A 20,807-nucleotide genomic window follows, 5' to 3' on the forward strand; every position below is an offset into this window, starting at 1 on the left:
AAAGAAATGCCGTATGGAGTAAAATCATGGAACCTCTGTGTTATGCAATTAAACATCCCAGTGACTGCTGTTGCCTGAGGATTAATTACTTAAACATTGTAGGCTAAGTAGCTAACATATTCTTAGTCAAAATGGGACCACAATCTTTTCTTTTTCCAGTGTCTCATGTTTGCTTCAGATACAAAATGTTACCTGTTTGAATTTACAATAATAGGATGCTGGTTACCTAAGTTTAAAACAATTTCTTTTCAACCCCTTTATGTAGTTTTTAATAAGCTTTTTTGGAATAATTTTAAAATTTTACAGGATAGTTGCAAAGGTAATATGGAGAATCCCTGTATACCCTTTACCCAGTTTTCCCCATTGTTAACATCTTACATTATCTTGTTACATTTGTCAAAATTAAGAAACCGACATTGGTTCATTACTATTAAGTAAACTCCACTGTATTTGGGTTTCATCTATCAGTTTTCTATTAATGCCTTCTTTCCTTTCCAGGATTTAATTCAGGGCACCATATTGCACTTAGTTGTCGAGTCTCCTCAATCTTCTCTAGTCTATGACAGTTTCTTAGTCTTTGTTCTTCATGGTCTTGACAGTCTTGAGGAGTACTGGACAGGTATTCTGTAGACTGTCCTCTAATCTGAGTTTATTTGATGGCTTCCCCATGATTAGATTGGAGTTACAGGTTTTTTACAAAGAATATCATAGATCTAAATCAAGAATATCAAAAGCACATCTTGTCATACCAAATCAGAAGGAACAGGACATCTGCATGACATCACTGATGACGTTAAACTTCATCACTTGGATAAGGCAGTGTTTTCCAAGTTTCTCCATTGTAAAGTTACTAATTTTCACTTTCCCTACTCCATTCTTTGGAAGTGTAATTCCTTTATGTTTTCATCTTATAAATGAACACACTACAGGGAATATAACAGAACTTGTGTACCTACCACCTGGACTTTAATAAGTTTTGAAACTTAGTCCTTTTTACTTCATGTACTTTAAATAAAATGATATTACACATTGAGTTGATGTTCCTTATATGTTCCTCGAGTTTCATTTTCTTCCCTCGCTTTTCAGAGACAATCAAACTGATGAAACAGTGTTGGTGAAAAAAGCAAATTTCATGTTGACGAAGATATTTACATAAGATCAAGGACATGACATTTATATAAATTAAAAAACAAAAAGTAATACTATATATTTTATGAATATTTATGTACATAGTACCAAAATCATAGAACCAAAAAAAAACTTTGTTTTCTCTTCTCTCATCTTGGCTTCTTGAATTCTCTTCTTTTTTTTTTTTATTGTGCTTTAAGTGAAAGTTTACAAATCAAGCAATCTCTCACACAAGAATTTATATACAGCTTGCTACATACTCCTAATTGCTCTCCACCTAATGAGACAGCACGCCCCTTCCCTCCACTCTCCCTTTTTGTGTCCATTCGGCCAGCTTCTGACCCCCTCTGCCATCTCATCTCCCCTCCAGACAGGAGATGCCAAGAGTGTCTCATGTGTCTACTTGATCCAAGAAGCTCATTCCCACCAGTATCATTTTCTATCCCATAGTTCAGTCCAATCCCTGGCTGAACAGTTAGCGTTAGGAATGGTTCCTGTCCTGGGCTAACAAAAGGTCTGGGGACCATGACCACCAGGGTCCTTCTAGTCTCAGTCAGACCATTAAGTCTGGTCTTTTTACAAAAATTTGGGGTCTGCATCCCACTGCTCTCCTGCTCCCTCACGGGTTCTCTGTTGTGTTTCCTGTCAGGGCAGTCATTGGTTGTAGCCGGGCACCATCTGGTTCTTCTGATCTCAGGCTGATGTAGTCTCTGGTTTATGTGGCCCTTTCTGTCTCTTGGGCTCATAACTACCTTGTGTCTTTGGTGTTCTTCATTCTCCTTTGCTCCAGGTGGGTTGAGGCCAATTGATGCATCTTACATGGCCACTTGCTAGCGTGTAAGATCCCAGATGCCGCTTTCCAAAGTGGGATGCAGAATGTTTTCTTAATAGATTTTATTATGCCAATTGACTTAGATGTCCCCTGAAACCATGGTCCCCAAACCCCTGCCCCTGCTATGCTGGCCTTCAAAGTGATCAGTTTATTCAGGAAACTTCTTTGCTTTTGGCTTAGTACAGTTGTGCTGACCTCTCCCGTACTGTGTGTTGTCTTTCCCTTCACCGAAAATAGTTCTTTTATCTACTATCTAATTAGTGAATACCCCTCTCCCTCCCTCCATCCCTCCCCCCTCTCCTAACCATCAAAGAATATTTTCTTCCCTGCTTAAACTATTTCTCAAGTTCCTATAATAGTGGTCTTATACAATATTTGTCCTTTTGCAACTGACTAATTTCACTCAGCATAAATAATGCCTTCCAGGTTCCTCCATGTTATGAAATGTTCCACAGATTCATCACTGTTCTTTATCAATGTGTAGTATTCCGTTGTGTGAATATGCCATAATTTATTTATCCTTTCATCTGTTGATGGGCACCTTGGTTGCTTCCAGCTTTTTTTTCCTATTGTAAACAGTGCTGCAATGAACATGGGTGTACATATATCTGTTCCTGTAAAAGCTCTTTTTTCTCTAGGATATATTCCAAGGAGTGGGATTCTGGATCATATGGTAGTTCTATTTCTAGCTTTTTAAGGAAGCGCCAAATCGATTTCCAAAGTGGTTGTACCATTTTACATTCCCACCAGCAGTGTGTAAGTGTTCCAGTCTCTTCACAACCTCTCCAAAATTTATTATTTTGTGTTTTTTGGGTTAATGCCAGCCTTGTTGGAGTAAAATGATATCTCATTGTAGTTTTGATTTGCATTTTTCTAATGGCTAATGATCATGAACGTTTCTTCATGTATCTGTTAGCTACCTGAATGTCTTCTTTAGTGAAGTGTCTGTTCATATCTTTTGCCCATTTTTTCAATGGGTTATTTGTCTTTTTGTAGTTGAGTTTTTGCAGTATCATGTAGATTTTAGAGATCAGATGCTGATCAGAAATGTCATAGCTAAAAACTTTTTCCCAATCTGTAGGTAATCTTTTTACTCTTTGGTGAGGTCTTTAGATGAGCATAGGTGTTTAATTTTCAGGAGCTCCCAGTTATCTGGTTTCTCTTCTGCATTCTTAGTAATGTTTTGTATTCTGTTTATGCTATGTATTAGTGCTCCTAACGTTGTCCCTATTTTTTCTACCATCATCTTTATCGTTTCAGATTTTATATTTAGGTCTTTGATGCATTTTGAGTTTGTTTTTGTGCATGGTGTGAAGTATAAGTCTTGTTTCATTTTTTTGCAGATGGATATCCAGTTATGCCAGCACCATTTGTTAAAGAGACTGTCTTTTCCCCATTTAACTGGCTTTGGGCCTTTGTCAAATATCAGCTGCTCATATCTGGATGGATTTATGTCTGGGTTCTCAATTCTGTTCCATTGGTCTATGTATCTGTTGTTGTACCAGTACCAGGCTGTTTGACTACTATGGTGGTATAATAGGTTCTAAAATCAGGTAGAGTGAGGTCTCCCACTTTGTTCTTCTTTTTCAGTAATGCTTTACTTATTGGGGGCCTCTTTCCCTTCCGTATGAAGCTGGTGATTTGTTTCTCCATCTCATTAAAAAATGTTATTGGAATTTGGATCGGAATCGCATTGTATCTATAGACAGCTTTTGGTAGAAAAGACATTTTTACAATGTTAAGTCTTCCTATCCATGAGCAAAGTATGTTTTTCCTCTTATGTAGGTCTCTTTTGGTTTCTTGCAGTAGTGTTTTGTAGTTTTCTTTGTATAAGTCTTTTACTTCTCTGGTAAGAGTTATTCCTAAGTATTTTATCTTCTTGGGGGCTACTGTAAATGGTATTGATTTGGTGATTTCCCCTTCAATGTTCTTTTTGTTAGTGTAGAGAAATTCAACTGATTTTTTTATGTTTATCTTATATTCCGATACTCTGCTGAACTCTTCTATTAGTTTCAGTAATTTCCTTGTGGATTCCTTAAGGTTTTCTGTGTATAAGATTATGTCATCTGCAAATGGAAATACTTTTACTTCTTCCTTGCCAATCTGGATGCCCTTTATTTCTTTATCTATCTAGCCTGATTGTTCTGGCTAGGACCTCCAGCACAATGTTGAATAAGAGTGGTGATAAAGGGCATCCTTGTCTGGTTCCCATTCTGAAAGGGAATGCTTTCAGACCCTCTCTGCTTAGGATGATGTTGGCACTTGGCTTTGTATAAATGCCCTTTATTATGTTAAGGAATTTTCCTTCTATTCCTATTTTGCTGAGAGTTTTTATCATGCATGGGTGTTGGACTTTGTCAAATGCTTTCTCTGCATCAATTGATAAAATCATGTGATTCTTGTCTTTTGCTTTATTTATATGATGGATTGCATTAATTGTTTTCCTAATGTTGAACCATCCCTGCATACCTGGTATGAGTCCCACTTGGTCATGGTGAATTATTTTTTTGGTATGTTGTTGAATTCTATTGGATAGAATTTTGTTGAGGATTTTTGCATCTACATTCTTGAGGGATATAGGTCTATAATTTTCTTTTCTTGTGGTGTCTTCACCTAGTTTTGGTATCAGGGATATGCTGGTTTCATAGAATGAGTTTGGGAGTATTCCATCCTTTTCTACGCTCTGAAATACCTTTAGTAGTAGTGGTGTAAACTCTTCTCTGAAAGTTCGTAGGACCTGCAGTGAAGCTGTCTGGGCCAGGGCTTTTTTCTCTTGGGAGTTTTTTGATTACTTTTTCAATGTCTTCTTTTGTTATGGGTCTATTTAATTGTTCTCCCTCTGTTTGTGTTAGTTTAGGTAGGTAGTGTGTTTCTAGGAATTCATTTCTTCTAGGTTTTCAAATTTGTTAGAGTACAATTTTTCATAGTAATCTGATATTATTCTTTTAATTTCAGTTGGGTCTGTTGTAATATCACCCATCTCATTTCTTATTCGGGTTATTTGCTTCCTCTCCTGTTTTTCTTTTGTCAGTTTGGCCAATGGTTTATCAATTTTGTTAGTTTTTTCAAAAAACTACCTTTTGGTTTCGTTAACTCTTTTGTTTTTCTCTTTTTTATTTTATTTAGTTTTGCTTTAAATTTTATTATTTCCTTTCATCTAGTGCCTGAAGGTAACTTTTGTTGCTCTCTCTCTATTTAACTTGTAAGGATAATTCTTTGATTTTGGCCCTTTCTTCTTTTTGTATTTATGCATTTATTGATATAAATTGACATCTGAGCACTGTTTTTGCTGTGTTCCAAAGGTTCTGATAGGAAATGTATTCATTCTCATTGGATTCTATGAATTTCTTTACTCCATCCTTAATGTCTTCTATAACCCAGTCTTTTTTGAGCAGGGTATTGTTCAGTTTCCAGCTTGATTTCTTCTTCCTGCTCTTTCTTCTATTGATTTCTACTTTTATGGCCTTATGGTCAGAGAAGATGCTTTGTAATATTTCGATGTTTTGGATTCTGCTAAGGCTTGCTTTATGACCTAATATGTGGTCTATTCTAGAGAATGTTCCATTTGCACTAAAAGCGAAAGTATACTTGCCTGCTGTTGGGTGGAGTATTCTGTATACGTCTATATAGTCGAGTTGGTTGGTTGTGACATATAGATCTTCCTTGTCTTTATTGAGCTTCTTTCTGGATGTCCCGTCCTTCACCGAAAGTAGTGTGTTGAAGTCTCCTAGTATTATTGTGGAGCTGTGCATCTCATTTTTCAATGCTGTTAGAGTTTGTTTTACGTATCTTGCAGCCCTGTCATTGGGTACTTATTTAATATGGCTATATCCTCCTGGTTTATTGTCCCTTCAATCATTATATCCTTTGTGGTGGATTTAACTTTAAAGTCTGTTTTGTCAGAAATTAATATTTCCACTCCTGCTCTTTTTTGATTGTTGTTTGCTTGATATATTTTTTCCCATTCTTTGAATTTTAGTTTGTTTGTGTCTCTAAGGCATGTCTCTTGTAGACAGCATATAGATGGATCGTGGGTTTTTTATCCATTCTGCCACTCTCTGTCTCTTGATCGGTGCATTGAGTCCATTAAGTGTAATTATGGATAGGTGTGAGTTTAGTGCTGTCATTTTGATGTCTTTTTTTGTGTATTGTTGACAGTTTCTTTTAACCATTTAATTTTTTGTGCTGAGTAGTTTATCTTTATATATTCTCTTTTCCTCTTATTTGTTGTTGATTTTGTTTCTGCTGAGTGTCTTTTTTTTTTTCTTGTATTTTATTTTGATGAGTAGGATAGGTATTCTCTTTTGTGGTTACCTTATTATTTACCCCTATTTTTCTAAGTTTAAACCTAACTTCTATTTCTTTATATCGCCTTGTCTTTCTCTCCATATGAAAGATCTATGACTACATTTCTTAGCCCCTCTTTATTATTTTAATGCAGCCTTCTTTTACATAATGACATCACTGTTTCCCTGTTTTGAGCATTTTTTTATCTTGATTTTTTTTTCTGGTTTCCCTGTCTGGGTTGACATCTGATTGTCCTGTCTGGTGTTCTAGTCTTAGGTTGATACTTCATATTATTGATTTTCTAACCAAAGAACTCCCTTTAGTATTTCTTGTAGTTTTGGTTTGGTTTTTACAAAATCCCTAAACTTCTGTTTATCTGGAAATGCCCTAATTTTACCTTCATATTTGAGAGACAGTTTTGCTGAATATATGATTCTTGGCTGGCAATTTTTTTCCTTCAATTTTTAATATAAGTCATCCCATTGCCTTCTTGCCTGCATGGTTTCTGCGGAGTAGTCCGAGCTTATTCTTACTGACTCTCCTTTGTAGGTGACTTTTCGTTAATCCCCAGCTGCTCTTAAAATTCTCTATCTTTGGTTTTGGCAAGTTTGATTATAATATGTCTCGGTGACTTTCTTTTAAAATCTACCTTGGATAGATATCTTCTCATCTTTCACAATATCTGGGAAGTTTTCTGCCAACAAATCTTCAACAATTCTCTCTGTATTTTCTGTTATACCTCTCTGTTCTGGAACTCCAATCACTTGTATGTTATTTCTCTTGATAGAGTTCTTCATTTTCTAAAATGATTCTTAAGGTTTCTTCATTTTCTAAAATTCTTTTACCTGATTTTTCTTCAGATATATTGGTGCCAAGTGCTTTATCTTCAGGGTCACTGATTCTGCCTTCCACTTGCTTGATTCTGCTCCTCTGTCTTTCTATTGAGTTGTCTACTTCTGTAATTTTACTGTTAATCTTCTGAATTTCTGATTGCTATCTTTCTATGGATTCTTGCAGCTTATTTAAATTTTCATTATGCTCTTGAAGAACCTTTTTAACTTCTTCAACTGTTTTATCTGTGTGTTCCTTGGCTCATTCTGCATATTGCCTGATCTCCTTCCTTATGTCTTGAAGAGTTCTGTATATTAATCTTTTGAATTCTCCATCCGGTAATTCTAGGAAGGCACCTTTATCCAGAAGATCCTTTGATTCTCTGTTTTGAGAGCTTGTTGCAGCAATCATGATCAGTTTCTTTATGTGGTTTGATATTGACTGTTGTTTCTGAGCCATCTATAAGTTATTTTATTAGTTTATTTTATGTTTGCTTACTATATCCTAGTTTCTTGCTTTATTTTGTTTTGATATTCCCTAGTGGGTTGCTTGAGTGAGCTAACTTGATTATTTTTGCCTTTGGGGCTCTGATGTCCTGTCACTAGATGACCAGAGCTGTTATCAGGTATACGAGCTTATGAGTTCATTCAATTTTCTTGTGTGGATTCACCTCAGGTGTCCAGGTAGCTGGTCATCAAGTGTGTGGTACAGGCTCTGTCCTATAGTCTTAGAGGGGCAGGGGTGATTGGTGTAGGTACTGGTATCTGGTTGCAGCAGGATCCTGTTTAATAGGCAAAGCCGTGTCAACTATCAAAAACCCACCTCTCCATCACACAGCTTAAACTGTCACAGTCTGCCAGGAAAGGCCTAGTCTCCTGGAATAGGCCCACACAGGTCCATGCAGGGGGAAAGGTATTCAAAGTCCACAGACCGTTTATGCCTGGACAGGAGCCACTTCTGTCCTGAGTTCCCCAGGTTAGTTGAGCTGGCAAATTATCTTTTCCCCCTGTTGTAAATTTATTCCTTTTCCAAGTCCAGGAGCATAGCTCAGGGCACTGAAATGGGCCTATCTCAGCCCCAGGGAAATCAATAGCCACTGAAGCTGGCTTGGGAGCAGCGGGCACAGTAAAATATACATAAGTACTTAGATTTTGCCAAGAGTGCCATTCTTCTCTGGTTCCAGAGGTGTAAGTAGGCTGTGCAGCTGGCTGCTGCTCCCTGAGAAAACTGCAGCTGAATGCTACGCCTAGCCTACCGCAGCCACTTCCAGGAATGGTGCCTGAGGGATCCTGGTGATTCGGGCCCGGCAACTCTTCTCTGCTTCTGAACGGTCTCTGTCTCCCTCTTCCACTCAGTCCATTTTCTAACTTTGCCTTTGATGTTCAGGGCTCTTAGTTTGTCGTAAATATAATCATTTCACTTGGTTTTTCAGGTCTTTGTTGTAAGAGGGATCGCCAGAAGCATCTGGCTATTCCGCCGTCTTGGCCACCCCTCTACAACAAACTTCTTCCTTCCAAATTTCCTGGCACAGACATGTGATCACTTCCAGTGCTGCAACTGTTTGTTGAAACATCTCACTTGGTTTTCTGTCAGTTCCTGAAGTCTTGCTCTTCTGCCAATGCATTCAGGGCAGCTTGGACTTCTTCTTTCACTACCATCAGTTGCTGGTCATTGTTTCCTCCTGAAATGGTTGAACATTGACCAGTTAATTTTGGTACAGTGACTTTGTGTATTGTTTCCATCTTCTTTTGATTCTTCATGCATCATTTAATATTTTCCCTGTAGAATCCTTCAATATTGCAGCTCAAGGCTTGATTTTTTTCTTCAGTTCTTTCAGCTTGAGAAATTCTGAGTGTGTTCTTCCCTTTTGGTTTTCTATCTCCAGTTCTTTGCACATGTCATCATAATACTTTATTTTACCTTCTCAAGCTGCCCCTTGAAATCTTCTGTTTACTCTTTTACTTCATCATTACTTCCTTTGCTTTAGCTACTGGACATTCAAGAGTAAGTTTCAGAGTCTCTTCTGACATCTATTTTCATCTTTTCTCTTTTTCATGACCTCTTGCTTTCTTCATGTTTGATGTCCTTGATGCCATTCCACAACTTGTCTGGTCTTCAGTCATTAGTATTCAGCACGTTAAATATATTCTTGAGATGGCCTCTAAATTCAGGTGGAATATACTCAAGATCATACTTCAGCTCTAGCTGACTTGTTCTAATTTTCTTCAGCTTCGACTTGAACTTGCATAGGAGCAACAGATGGTCTGTTTCTCAGTTGTTCCCTAACCTTGTTCTGACTGATGATATTGAGCTTTTCCATCATCTTTTCCACAGATGTAGTCAATTTGATTCCTGTGTATTCCATCTGGTGAGGTCTACGTGTATAGTTGCCATTTATGTTGGTGAAAAATGGTATTTGCAATGAAGTAGTCATTGGTTTTGTGAAATTCTGTCATGCGATCTTTGGCATTGTTTCTATCACCAAGGACATATTTTCTGTATTTTCCAACTACCAATCTTCCTTATAGCCTTAACCCAAAAACGAAACCCGTTGCTGTCGAGTCGATTCTGACTCATAGCAACCCTATAGAACAGAAAGAACTGCCCCATAGAGTTTCCAAGGAGCACCTGGTGGATTTGAACTGCGGGCCTTTTGGTTAGCAGCCATAGCACTTAACCACTATGCCACCAGGGTTTCCCCTTATAGCCCTACTAAATAACAATCCTTTCATCTTATCCAATACCTAGTCATGACCAAATTTTCCAATTATTTCAAAACTTTTATTTGGTAATCAGTTTGTTTGAAAAAGGAGCAATATATTAACCTGCATAGCACCAGACTGATATTTCTCTTAAGTATCTGTTAGAATATATGTCAATTATCCGTTTTTTATGTGATATTTTTGTCAAATAAACCAAATAATTCTTCTGTTGAGTGCCCCACATTCTGAATTTGGAAGACTGCATCCACGTTGTGTGTGTGTGCATGTGTGTGTTTTAAATATTTTATTGTGTTTTTGGTGATTCACATTGTGTTTTTAACTTGCTCGTCTACCATTTTTCTTTAAAAACTAAAGGACTGATTAAATTCAAATACAATGACAAGGATACTTCACAGATGGTTTTGTATACTTCTTATTGTATCTATTAACCTCAAAATCTCAAAATAATAACGCCAGTATTATTATTAACAACAAAAATACTGCGATCAGTTACAGATTTCATTGTGCCCATATTTTCCCCCTAAATTAGACACTACTTGCCATGTATAGTAAAAATTGTCATTTTAATCTAATTTGAAATAATTCCTTCTTTGGTAATGTTTTGCCATTAACTCTTTATGCGGCTAGATTAATTTCTTTCCTTTTTTTTTTCTTATTGTTAAAATGGAACACTAGTCTTAGGGAACCACCTTAGACCAAAATTACGAACAATTCATAAATTAAAGCACCTTCCTACAACCTTCAGCTGCCACCAGCCTTGTCAATGTCCCTTATTTACACACAGAAAATTGTATATTCATGAATACAATATATTCTGAACCAAGAGTTGAGACAAGGGTTCTGACCACAGAAATACTTTAAATTGACAGTGTCCCAAAAAATCAGGAATATGTTATTAATGAAACTTAACCAAAAACCAAAACCAAACCCATTGTCATCAAGTTGATCCCGACTCATAGCAATGCTGTACGAGAATACAGCTTCCCCATAGCTTTTCCAAGGCTGCAATCATTACAGAAGCAGATTGACACATCTTTCTCCTGAGGAGCAGCTGGTGGATTTGAACTGCCCATCTTTTGGTTGACAGCTGAGCACTTAGCCACTGCACCACCAGGGCTCCTTCTTGAAACTTAACTCTCTCCATATTCCCTACTCCTTGCTAATTTTTAGCAGATGATGCCAAGGGGAGTTCTAGTCTCAGGGACTCAGGGTCATCATGAGCCAAAAGGATCACAGGGCTAAGACAGGACGAAAGGCTCAATCTTCAAGTCTCAGAATAACTTAAAAAAAAAAAAAAAAAAAGGACCTGTTGCCATAGAGGTGATTCTGACCCACAGGCTTCTAGTAAAACCATTTCAAGCACATGATGGCCATTTGGGTATTGTATTAGTCATCTAGTGCTGCTACTGAAGAAACACCACAAGTGGATGGCTTGAACAAACAGAAATTTATTCTCTTAGAGTCTAGTAGGCTAGAAATCTGAACTTTGAGTGTAAGCTCCAGGGGAATGTTCTAGGGAAATGTCCCTGTCATCAATCTTCTCCTGGTCTAGGAGCTTCTCTCAGTAGGAACCCCAGGTCCAAAGGACAAGCTCTGGTCCTGGCACTGCTTTCTTGGTGGTATGAGGTTCCCATGTTTCTCTGCTCAATTCTTTTATAGCTTAAAAGAGATTGGCTTAACACACAATCTAATCATGTAGATTGGTCCTGTCTCATTAACATGACTGCCACTAATCCCATCTCATTAACATCATAGAGGTAGGATTTAAAACACATAGGAAGATCACATCAGATAACAAAATCGTGGACAATCACACAATACTGGGAATCATGGACTAGGCAAGTTGACATACATTTTTGGAGGAACACAATTCAATCCATAACAGCTATTCAGAGTATTGGGCTAGGAATCTAAATATCATTTTAACGTTGTCGAATGCAATGAATTCCAAACAGATTTTCAAAATATGCTTTCCTGAAAGAGGGATGCACTGTACTGTTTTCCTGCCTTAAGTAATTTTCCTTTTCACTTTCTCTGCTTTAAAAAATATATATTTTTTAATCCCACAGTTTCACATAAGCTTATACGTGGTCAAAAGAGGGGTTTTCAAACTGTTTTCAGTCAAGTCTTAGAGTTCTGCAGGCTACTTCATGTTCCAGCCTACCTGGAGACTCTGAGTGGACAGAAAACTGGACCCAGCCCTGTTTTACCCAAAATAGATTCTTTTTGATAGATTTCACATATACATTGATTCTTCAGAAGATTTATCTGAAGAAATATTCTTCCCTTTCACTTAAAGAAGAAACAAGCAAAAAAAGACCCACCAAATTATAAATGCATATCCTGTACTCATTCCCACCCTACCACCTCAGAAGATGCAGAAACAGGGCTGCACACTTCTCTTAAATACAACCATCACACAACTGCACAAACCAGTTGCATTTTGAGTTCAAACTCTCTACCCACCACAAAGACACAAACAAGTCTTAGACTCAATGCCAAACCAAACGATGACTGTGATGGATAATTTTGGATGTCACCTTGGGTAGGATATGGCAGCCAGTTGTCTGGTCAAACAGTAGTCTAGGTGCTCTTATGAAGTATTTACATGTGATTAAATCATCTTGCATTAAGTAAAGCAGATCACCCTCTAAAATGCAGGTGGGGCTCACCCAATCAGTTGAAGGCGTTAAGAGAAATAACTGAGATTTCTTGAAGAAGGATTCTGCCTCACAACTGTAACACAGCTATCTTGCCAGAATTTTGATTCCATCACTTGGCCTACTAATTTCAGACACAAGGCCGCCAGGCTTCCAGCCTGCTGCCTGACTTAAGGACTTGCCAGCTTCTAAAATTACATGAACTAATTCCTTAAAGTCAATCAATATTTCTCTCTCTATTTCACTTCAGATAGATACAGATAGAGATACAGATTCTCTTTTCTCTGGAGAACACAAACTAATATACTGGCTCCCGATAGATGGTTCCTAGAATGTAACTTTATTATATATATATATACATTTATTATTACCAGGCTCTCTCTACCAAGAGAAATAAGATACCCTGGAGAAGAAAAATTTTCTGTGTGGGCATGAAGCACCATGGGAAATTCCTTGGAGAGCAACCTGACTGTTAAAGGAAGAAAAAAAAATTCCCAAGGAAAAGATTTGCCATTAAATTCTTCATATGAAAAAACCTCCAGCTCTGAAATAAAATAGTTTAAATATTTCTCTCCATTTGCATACCAGAATTTCTGTCTTTGAATTTATTTCCTAAGGATATTTAGTGCTTAGAATACAAAGATCACTTACACAATGTGAGAGCCATAACAGAGAATGTTAAACAGAAATGCTTTGTAACTTTCAAACAAATGCCAGCCACGGAACATTCCAGATGTTACGTTTACTTAAAAATAAAGAAGTTATGTTTTTATAGTCTAATTTAATATAATTTTCTTAAAGCGTTCCAAGAAATTTGTACCAAGTATAAGCACACACACAGAGCATACATTATCTTCTATGATAGACTTTCAAATTCACATATAGTTTTGCAGCTTCCGCCTAGCTCACATCATTTAGATCTTCATTTATTTCCATGAGATCTTAATTAAAAAATCAAATATTCAGGAGCGGGGACAAGATGGCTGACTAGGTAGAGGCTACCTCGGATCCCTCTTGCAACAAAGACTCAGAAAAACAAGTGAATCGATAACATACATGACAATCTACAAACCCTGACCATCAAACACAGATCTAAAGAGTTGACCTGAGTGACAGAGACTGAGAACGAACAACCACGGGGAAGCAGCGACTGTTTTCGGAGCCTGGAGCCAGCGTCCCAGTCAGGAAGGCTTGGCGCCGGGCTTTGGACTGGGCTCAGGGGAGCTGAGCATGGCATCCTGAGACAGCACAAACACCAGACGCAGCCCTAGCCCCCAGAAGTGACCTCGGGGGAAGCCCAGCTAGTGCACGCAGGCAGCGCAGCGATGCGGCTGACAGGCGGAGAAGTCACCGGGAGGCAGCGACTGATTTTGGAGCCTGGAGTGCGGCGTTCCAGCCGGGGAACCTTGGCGCTGGGCTTTGGACTGGGAGCGGAGGAACTGACTACGGCTTCCGAGACAGCACAAGCACAGGACACGGGCCTGACCCTCGGGGGCAACCTCTACCCAGCCAGCACACACAGTCAACACGCCCCTTGAGGATCTCAGATAAAACAGTCATCCCAAGCAAGATAAGTAACTTTGTTTATATTACAGGGTGCTACTCTCTCCTATTTATCTGAACCCTCCCCTCCCCTTCCCAGGTGGCTTCATTAACATTGGAATTTCCTGAGCCAGAGAGTGAAGTGCTCTGTGGTTTTTCTTTCTTTCTTTCTTTCTTTTTTGGTCTTTTCCTAACCCATTCTCCTGGCCTGAGAGAAGCAGCTACAAAAAACCCAGGGACCAAAAATCCTTCCCTAATTGGACTAAAAACACAGAACCAGCTCCAGCCAAACATATGTGATCCACAGTCTTGGGCTTTCATCCCTACAGGGAACAAGGTGGCTATTATAATGCAAAGGCATTTCTGATAGGGATCTGACTGTAATTGTTTTAGAGGATTACTGGAAAGACAAGTTTCCCAGGTCTGATATCTCTGCATATTCAACAGAGACCTCACTGACCCACAACAGGGAACTGAGGGCTGAAGCTTCCCCCAGACCACCTAGCCTCCTGCCTTAGGGGTCTAAGGATGGTGACACCTACCAATCTGTAGAGGTACTTGCACTGGGTGCCTAAGGTACAGCTGCAGAGCCCACCCACCAAAGTGCTTTACGAATAGAGACATACCTACCTCACTGGCACTTGTGGGAAGACTGTCAGCATCCTGCCCCCCCACCACCCCCCCCGAGTGTGAAACCCTGCTGCTACTAGAATCTGGTGCACACAACTATCACCACTACTCCTCTAGGTGGATAGGTGACAGTCTGCACCACACACTTGATGACCCAAAATCAGATTCTACTCAAGAATAGTGAATGGACTCTTAGCTTTATATATCTGGTAACAGCCCAAACCAGCTAGTAATAGGACATAAGTGATTCAAGGGCTACAACAATCAAGACAGTGCAATCTAGTAGCCCATCTATGTATATTGAAAGAAAACAAAACAAGATAAAACTCAGGGAGCAAATATAGAATAAATCACTACAATATCTTATACATAGCTCAGAGACAGCAGTCGATATCAAACCACATAAAGAAGCAGACCATGATTGCTTCTACAACTCCCCAAACTAAAGAATCAAAATCTTTCCCAAATGAAGACACAATCCTGGAATTGCCAGATGCAATATAAAAAACTAATTTACAGAATCTTTCAAGACATCAGGGATGACCTCAGAAATGAAATAAGGCACTCTACAGAAAAAGCCATGGAACACACTGATAAAGCAGTTGAAGAAATCAAAACATTATTCAAGAACATAGTGGAAAAATTAATAAGCTGCAAGAATCCAGAGAGAGACAGTATTCAGAAATCCAAAAGATTAACAATAAAATTACAGAATTTAGACAACTCAATACGAAGTCAGAGGAGCAGACTCGAGCAATTTGAATGCAGGGTGGGAGACTTGGAGGACAAGGGAATTGACACCAATATAGCTGAAAAAAAAATCAGATAAAAGAATTAAAAAAAATGAAGAAACCCTAAGAATCATGTGGAACTCTATCAAGAAGAATAACTTGTGTGTGATTGGAGTCCCAGAACAGGGAGGGATAACAGAAACTACAGAGAGAATAGTTGAAGATCTGTTGGCAGAAAACTTCCCTGACATCATGAAAGACGAAAAGATATCTATCTAAGATGCTCATTGAACCCCATTTAAGATTGATCCAAAAAGAAAACCACCAAGGCATATTATCATCAAACTTGCAAAAATCAAAGATAAAAAAAAAATTTTAAAAGCAGCCAGGGATAAAACAAAGGTCTCCTACAAAGGAGAATCAATAAGAATAAGTTCAGACTACTCAGCACAAACCATGCAGTCAAGAAGGGAATGGGATGACATATACAGAGCACTGAAGGAGAAAAACTGCCAGCCAATGATCATATATTCAGCAAAACTCTCTCTCAAATATGAAGGCGAAATTAAAACATTTACAGATAAACACAAGCTTAGAGAATTTGCAAAGAACCAAACCAAAGCTACAAGAAATACTAAAGGAAATTGTTTGGTCAGAAAACCAATAATATCAGATACCAGCACAACACAAGGTCACAGAACAGAACATCCTGATATCAACTCAAATAGGGAAATCAAAAAAACAAACTAAGATGAATTTTAAAAAGAAAAAAATGCTCAAAACAGGGAATCATTGAAGTCAATATGTAAAAGATCACAATAATCAAAAAGAGGGACTAAATACAGGAGGCATAGAACTGCCATATGGAGAGGGAAACAAGGTGATATAGGACAATACAAGTTAGGTTTTTACTTAGAAAAATAGGGGTAAATATTAAGGTAACCACAAAGAGGTATAACAACTCCATAACTCAAAATAAAAACCAGGAAAAACATAACGACTCAGCAAACAAAGTCAAATACTATGAAAATGAGGAACATGCAATTTACAAAGAAAAACATCTCAGCACAAAAAAGTAAGTGGAAAAATGAAATTGTCAACAACACACATAAAAAGGCATCAAAATGACAGCACTAAACACATACCTATCTATAATTACGCTGAATGGAGATGGACTAAATGCACCAATAAAGAGACAGAGAGTCTCAGACTGGATAAAGAAACACGATCCGTCTATATGCTGCCTACAAGAGACACACCTTAGACTTAGAGATACAAACAAACTAAAACTCAAAGGATGGAAAAAAATATATCAAGCAAACAAGCAAAAAAGAGCAGGAGTAGCAATATTTATTTCTGACAAAATAGACTTTAAAGTTAAATCCACCACAAAGGATAAAGAAGGACACTACATAATGATTAAAGGGACAATTGACCAGGAAGATATAACCATATTAACTATTTATGCACCCAATGACAGGGCTGCAAGATACATAAAACAAACTTTAACAGAACTGAAAAGTGAGATAGACACCTCCACAATTATAGTAGGAGACTTCAACATACCACTTTCAGAAAAGGACAGGACTTCCAGTAAGAAGCTCAACAGAGACACAGAAGACCTAATTGCTACAATCAACCAACTTGACTTCATACGCTTATACAGAACACGCCACCCAAACACTGCAAGTATACTTTTTTTTCTAGCGCACATGGAACATTCTCTAGAATAGATCACATATTAGGTCATAAAACAAACCTTTGCACAATCCAAAACATCGAAATATTACAAAGCATCTTCTCAGACCACAAGGCCATAAAAGTGGAAATCAATTACAGAAAAATCAGGGAAAAGAAATCAAATACTTGGAAACTGAACAATACCCTGCTCAAAAAAGACTGGGTTATAGAAGACATTAAGGAGGGAATAAAGAAATTCATAGAATGCAAAGAGAATGAAAACACTTCCTATCAAAACCTCTGGGACACAGCAAAAGCAGTGCTCAGGGGTCAATTTATATCGATAAATGCACACATACAAAAAGAAGAAAGAGCCAAAAGCAGAGAACTTTCCCTACAACTTGAACAAATAGAAAGTGAGCAACAAAAGAATCCATCAGGCACCAGAAGAAAACAAATAATAAAAAATAGAGCTGAACTAAATGAATCAGAGAACAAAAAAACAATTGAAACAATTAACAAAGCCAAAAGCTGGTTCTTTGAAAAAATTAACAAAATTGATAAACTATTGGCCAGACTGACTAAAGAAACACAGGAAAGGAAATAAGTAACCCGAATAAGAAACGAGATGAGCCATGTCACAACAGACCCAACTGAAATTAAAAGCATCATATCAGATTATTACGAAAAATTGTACTCTAACAAACTTGTAAACCTAAAAGAAATGGATGAATTCCTCGAAAACACTACCTACCTAAACTAAGACAATCAGAAGTAGAACAACTAAATAGACCCATAACAAAAAAAGAGATTGAAACGGTAATCAAAAAACTCCCAACAAAAAAAAGCCCTGGCCCAGACGGCTTTACTGCAGAGTTCTACCAAACTTTCAGAGAAGAGTTAACACCACTACTACTAAAGGTATTCCAAAGCATAGAAAATGACGGAATACTACCTAACTCATTCTATGAAGCCACCATATCCCTGATACCAAAACCAGGTAAAAACATCACAAAAAAAGAAAACTACAGACCTATATCCCTCATGAACAAAGATGCAAAAATCCTCAACAAAATTCCAGCCAATAGAATTCAACAACATATCAAAAAAATAATCCACCACGATCAAGTTGGATTTATACCAGGTAGCCAAAAAAAAAAAAAAAATTTTTTTTTTATCCAAGGCTGGTTTAATATTAGAAAAACCATTACTGTAATCCACCATATAAATAAAACAAAACACAAAAACCACGTGATCTTATCAATTGATGCAGAAAAGGCATTTGACAAAGTCCAACACCCATTCATGATAAAAACTCTCAGCAAAATAGGAATTGAAGGAAAATTCCTCAACATAATAAAGGGCATCTATACAAAGCCAACAGCCAACATCACTCTAAATGGAGAGAGCCTGAAAGCATTTCCCTTGAGAACGGGAACCAGACAAGGATGCCCTTTATCACCACTCTTATTCAACATTGTGCTAGAGGTCCTAGCCAGAGCAATTAGGCTAGACAAAGAAATAAAGGGTATCCGGATTGGCAAGGAGGAAGTCAAATTATCTCTATTTGCAGATGACATGATCTTATACACAGAAAACCCTAAGGAATCCTCAAGAAAACTACTGAAACTAATAGAAGAGCTTGGCAGAGTCTCAGGTTATAAAATAAACATACAAAAATCACTTGGATTCCTCTACATCAACAAAAAGAACATGGAAGAGGAAATCACCAAATCAATACCATTTACAGTAGCCCCCAAGAAGATAAAATACTTAGGAATAAATCTTACCAAAGATGTAAAAGACCTATACAAAGAAAACTACAAAGTACTAGTGCAGGAAACTAAAAAGGACCTACGTAAGTGGAAAAACATACCTTGCTCATGGATAGGAAGACTTAACATAGTAAAAATGTCTATTCTACCAAAGCCATCTATACATACAATGCACTTCCGATCCAAATTCCAATGACATTTTTTAATGTGATGGAGAAACAAATCACCAACTTCATATGGAAGGGAAAGAAGCCTCGGATGAGTAAAGCATTACAGAAAAAGAAGAAGAAAGTGGGAGACCTCACTCTACCTGATTTTAGAACCTATTATACAGCCAACAGTAGTCAAAACAGCCTGGTATTGGTACAACAACAGGCACATAGACCAATGGAACAGAATTGAGAACCCAGATACAAATCCATCCACATATTAGCAGCTGATATTTGACAAAGGCCCAGTGTCAGTTAATTGGGGAAAAGATAGTCTTTTTAACAAATGGTGCTGGCATACCTGGCTATCCATTTGCAAAAAAATGAAACAGGACCCATACCTCATGCCATGCACAAAAACTAACTCCAAGTGGATCAAAGACCTAAACATAAAGACTAAAACGATAAAGATCATGGAAGAAAAAATAGGGAGAACGTTAGGAGCCCTAATAAAGGCATAAACAGAATACAAAACATTACCAAAAATGACGAAGAGAAACCAGATAACTGGGAGCTCCTAAAAATCAAGCACCTATGCTCATCTAAAGACTTCACCAAAAGAGTAAAAAGACTACCTACAGATTGGGAAAGAATTTTCAGTTATGACATCTCCGACCAGCACCTGATCTCTAAAATCTACATGATTCTGTCAAAACTCAACCACAAAAAGACAAACAACCCAATCAAGAAGTGGGCAAAGGACATGAACACGCACTTCACTAAAGAAGATATTCAGGCAGCTAACAGATACATAAGAAAATGCTCTCAATCATTAGCCATTAGAGAAATGCAAATTAAAACTACGATGAGATTCCATCTCACTCCAGCAAGGCTGGCATTAATCCAAAAAACACAAAATAATAAATGTAGGAGAGGCTGCGGAGAGATTGGAACTCTTATACACTGCTGGTGGGAACGTAAAATGGTACAACCACTTTGGAAATCTATCTAGCGTTTTCTTAAAAAGTTAGAAATAGAACTACCATACAACCCAGAAATCCCACTCCTCAGAATGTACCCTAGAGAAATAAGAGCCTTTACACGAACAGATGTACGCATACCCATGTTTATTGCAGCTCTGTTTACAATAGCAAAAAGCTGGAAGCAACCAAGGTGTCCATCAACGGATGAATGGTTAAATAAATTGTGGTATATTCACACAATGGAATACTACGCATTGATAAAGAACAATGAAGAATCTGTGAGACATTTCATAACATGGAGGAACCTGGAAGGCATTATGCTGAGTGAAATTAGTCAGAGGCAAAAGGACAAATATTGTATAAGACCACTATTATAAGATCCTGAGAAACAGTATAAATTGAGAAGAACACATACTTTTGTGGTTATGAGGGGTGGAGGCAGAAAGGGTGGGAGAGGGTTATTTACTGATAATTAGTAGATAAGAACTACTTTAGGTGAAGGGAAGGCAATACTCAATACAGGGAAGGTCAGCTCAACTGGACTGGGCCAACAGCAAAGAAGTTTCCGGGATAAACTGAATGCTTCAAAGGTCAGCGGAGCAAGGTTTGGGGACTATGGCTTAAGGAGACTTCTAAGTCAATTGCCAAAATAATTCTATTATGAAAACATTCTGCATCCCACTTTGAAATGTGGCGTCTGGGGTCTTAAATGCTAACAAGTGGCCATCTGAGATGCATCAATTGGTCTCAACCCACCTGGATCAAAGGAGAATGAAAAACACCAAGGTCACACGATAACTATGAGCCCAAGAGACAGAAAGGGCCACAGGAACCAGAGACTTACATCATCCTGAGA

This window comes from Elephas maximus, chromosome 8 (assembly GCF_024166365.1).
Source record: "Elephas maximus indicus isolate mEleMax1 chromosome 8, mEleMax1 primary haplotype, whole genome shotgun sequence".
Classification (NCBI taxonomy): Eukaryota; Metazoa; Chordata; class Mammalia; order Proboscidea; family Elephantidae; genus Elephas; species Elephas maximus.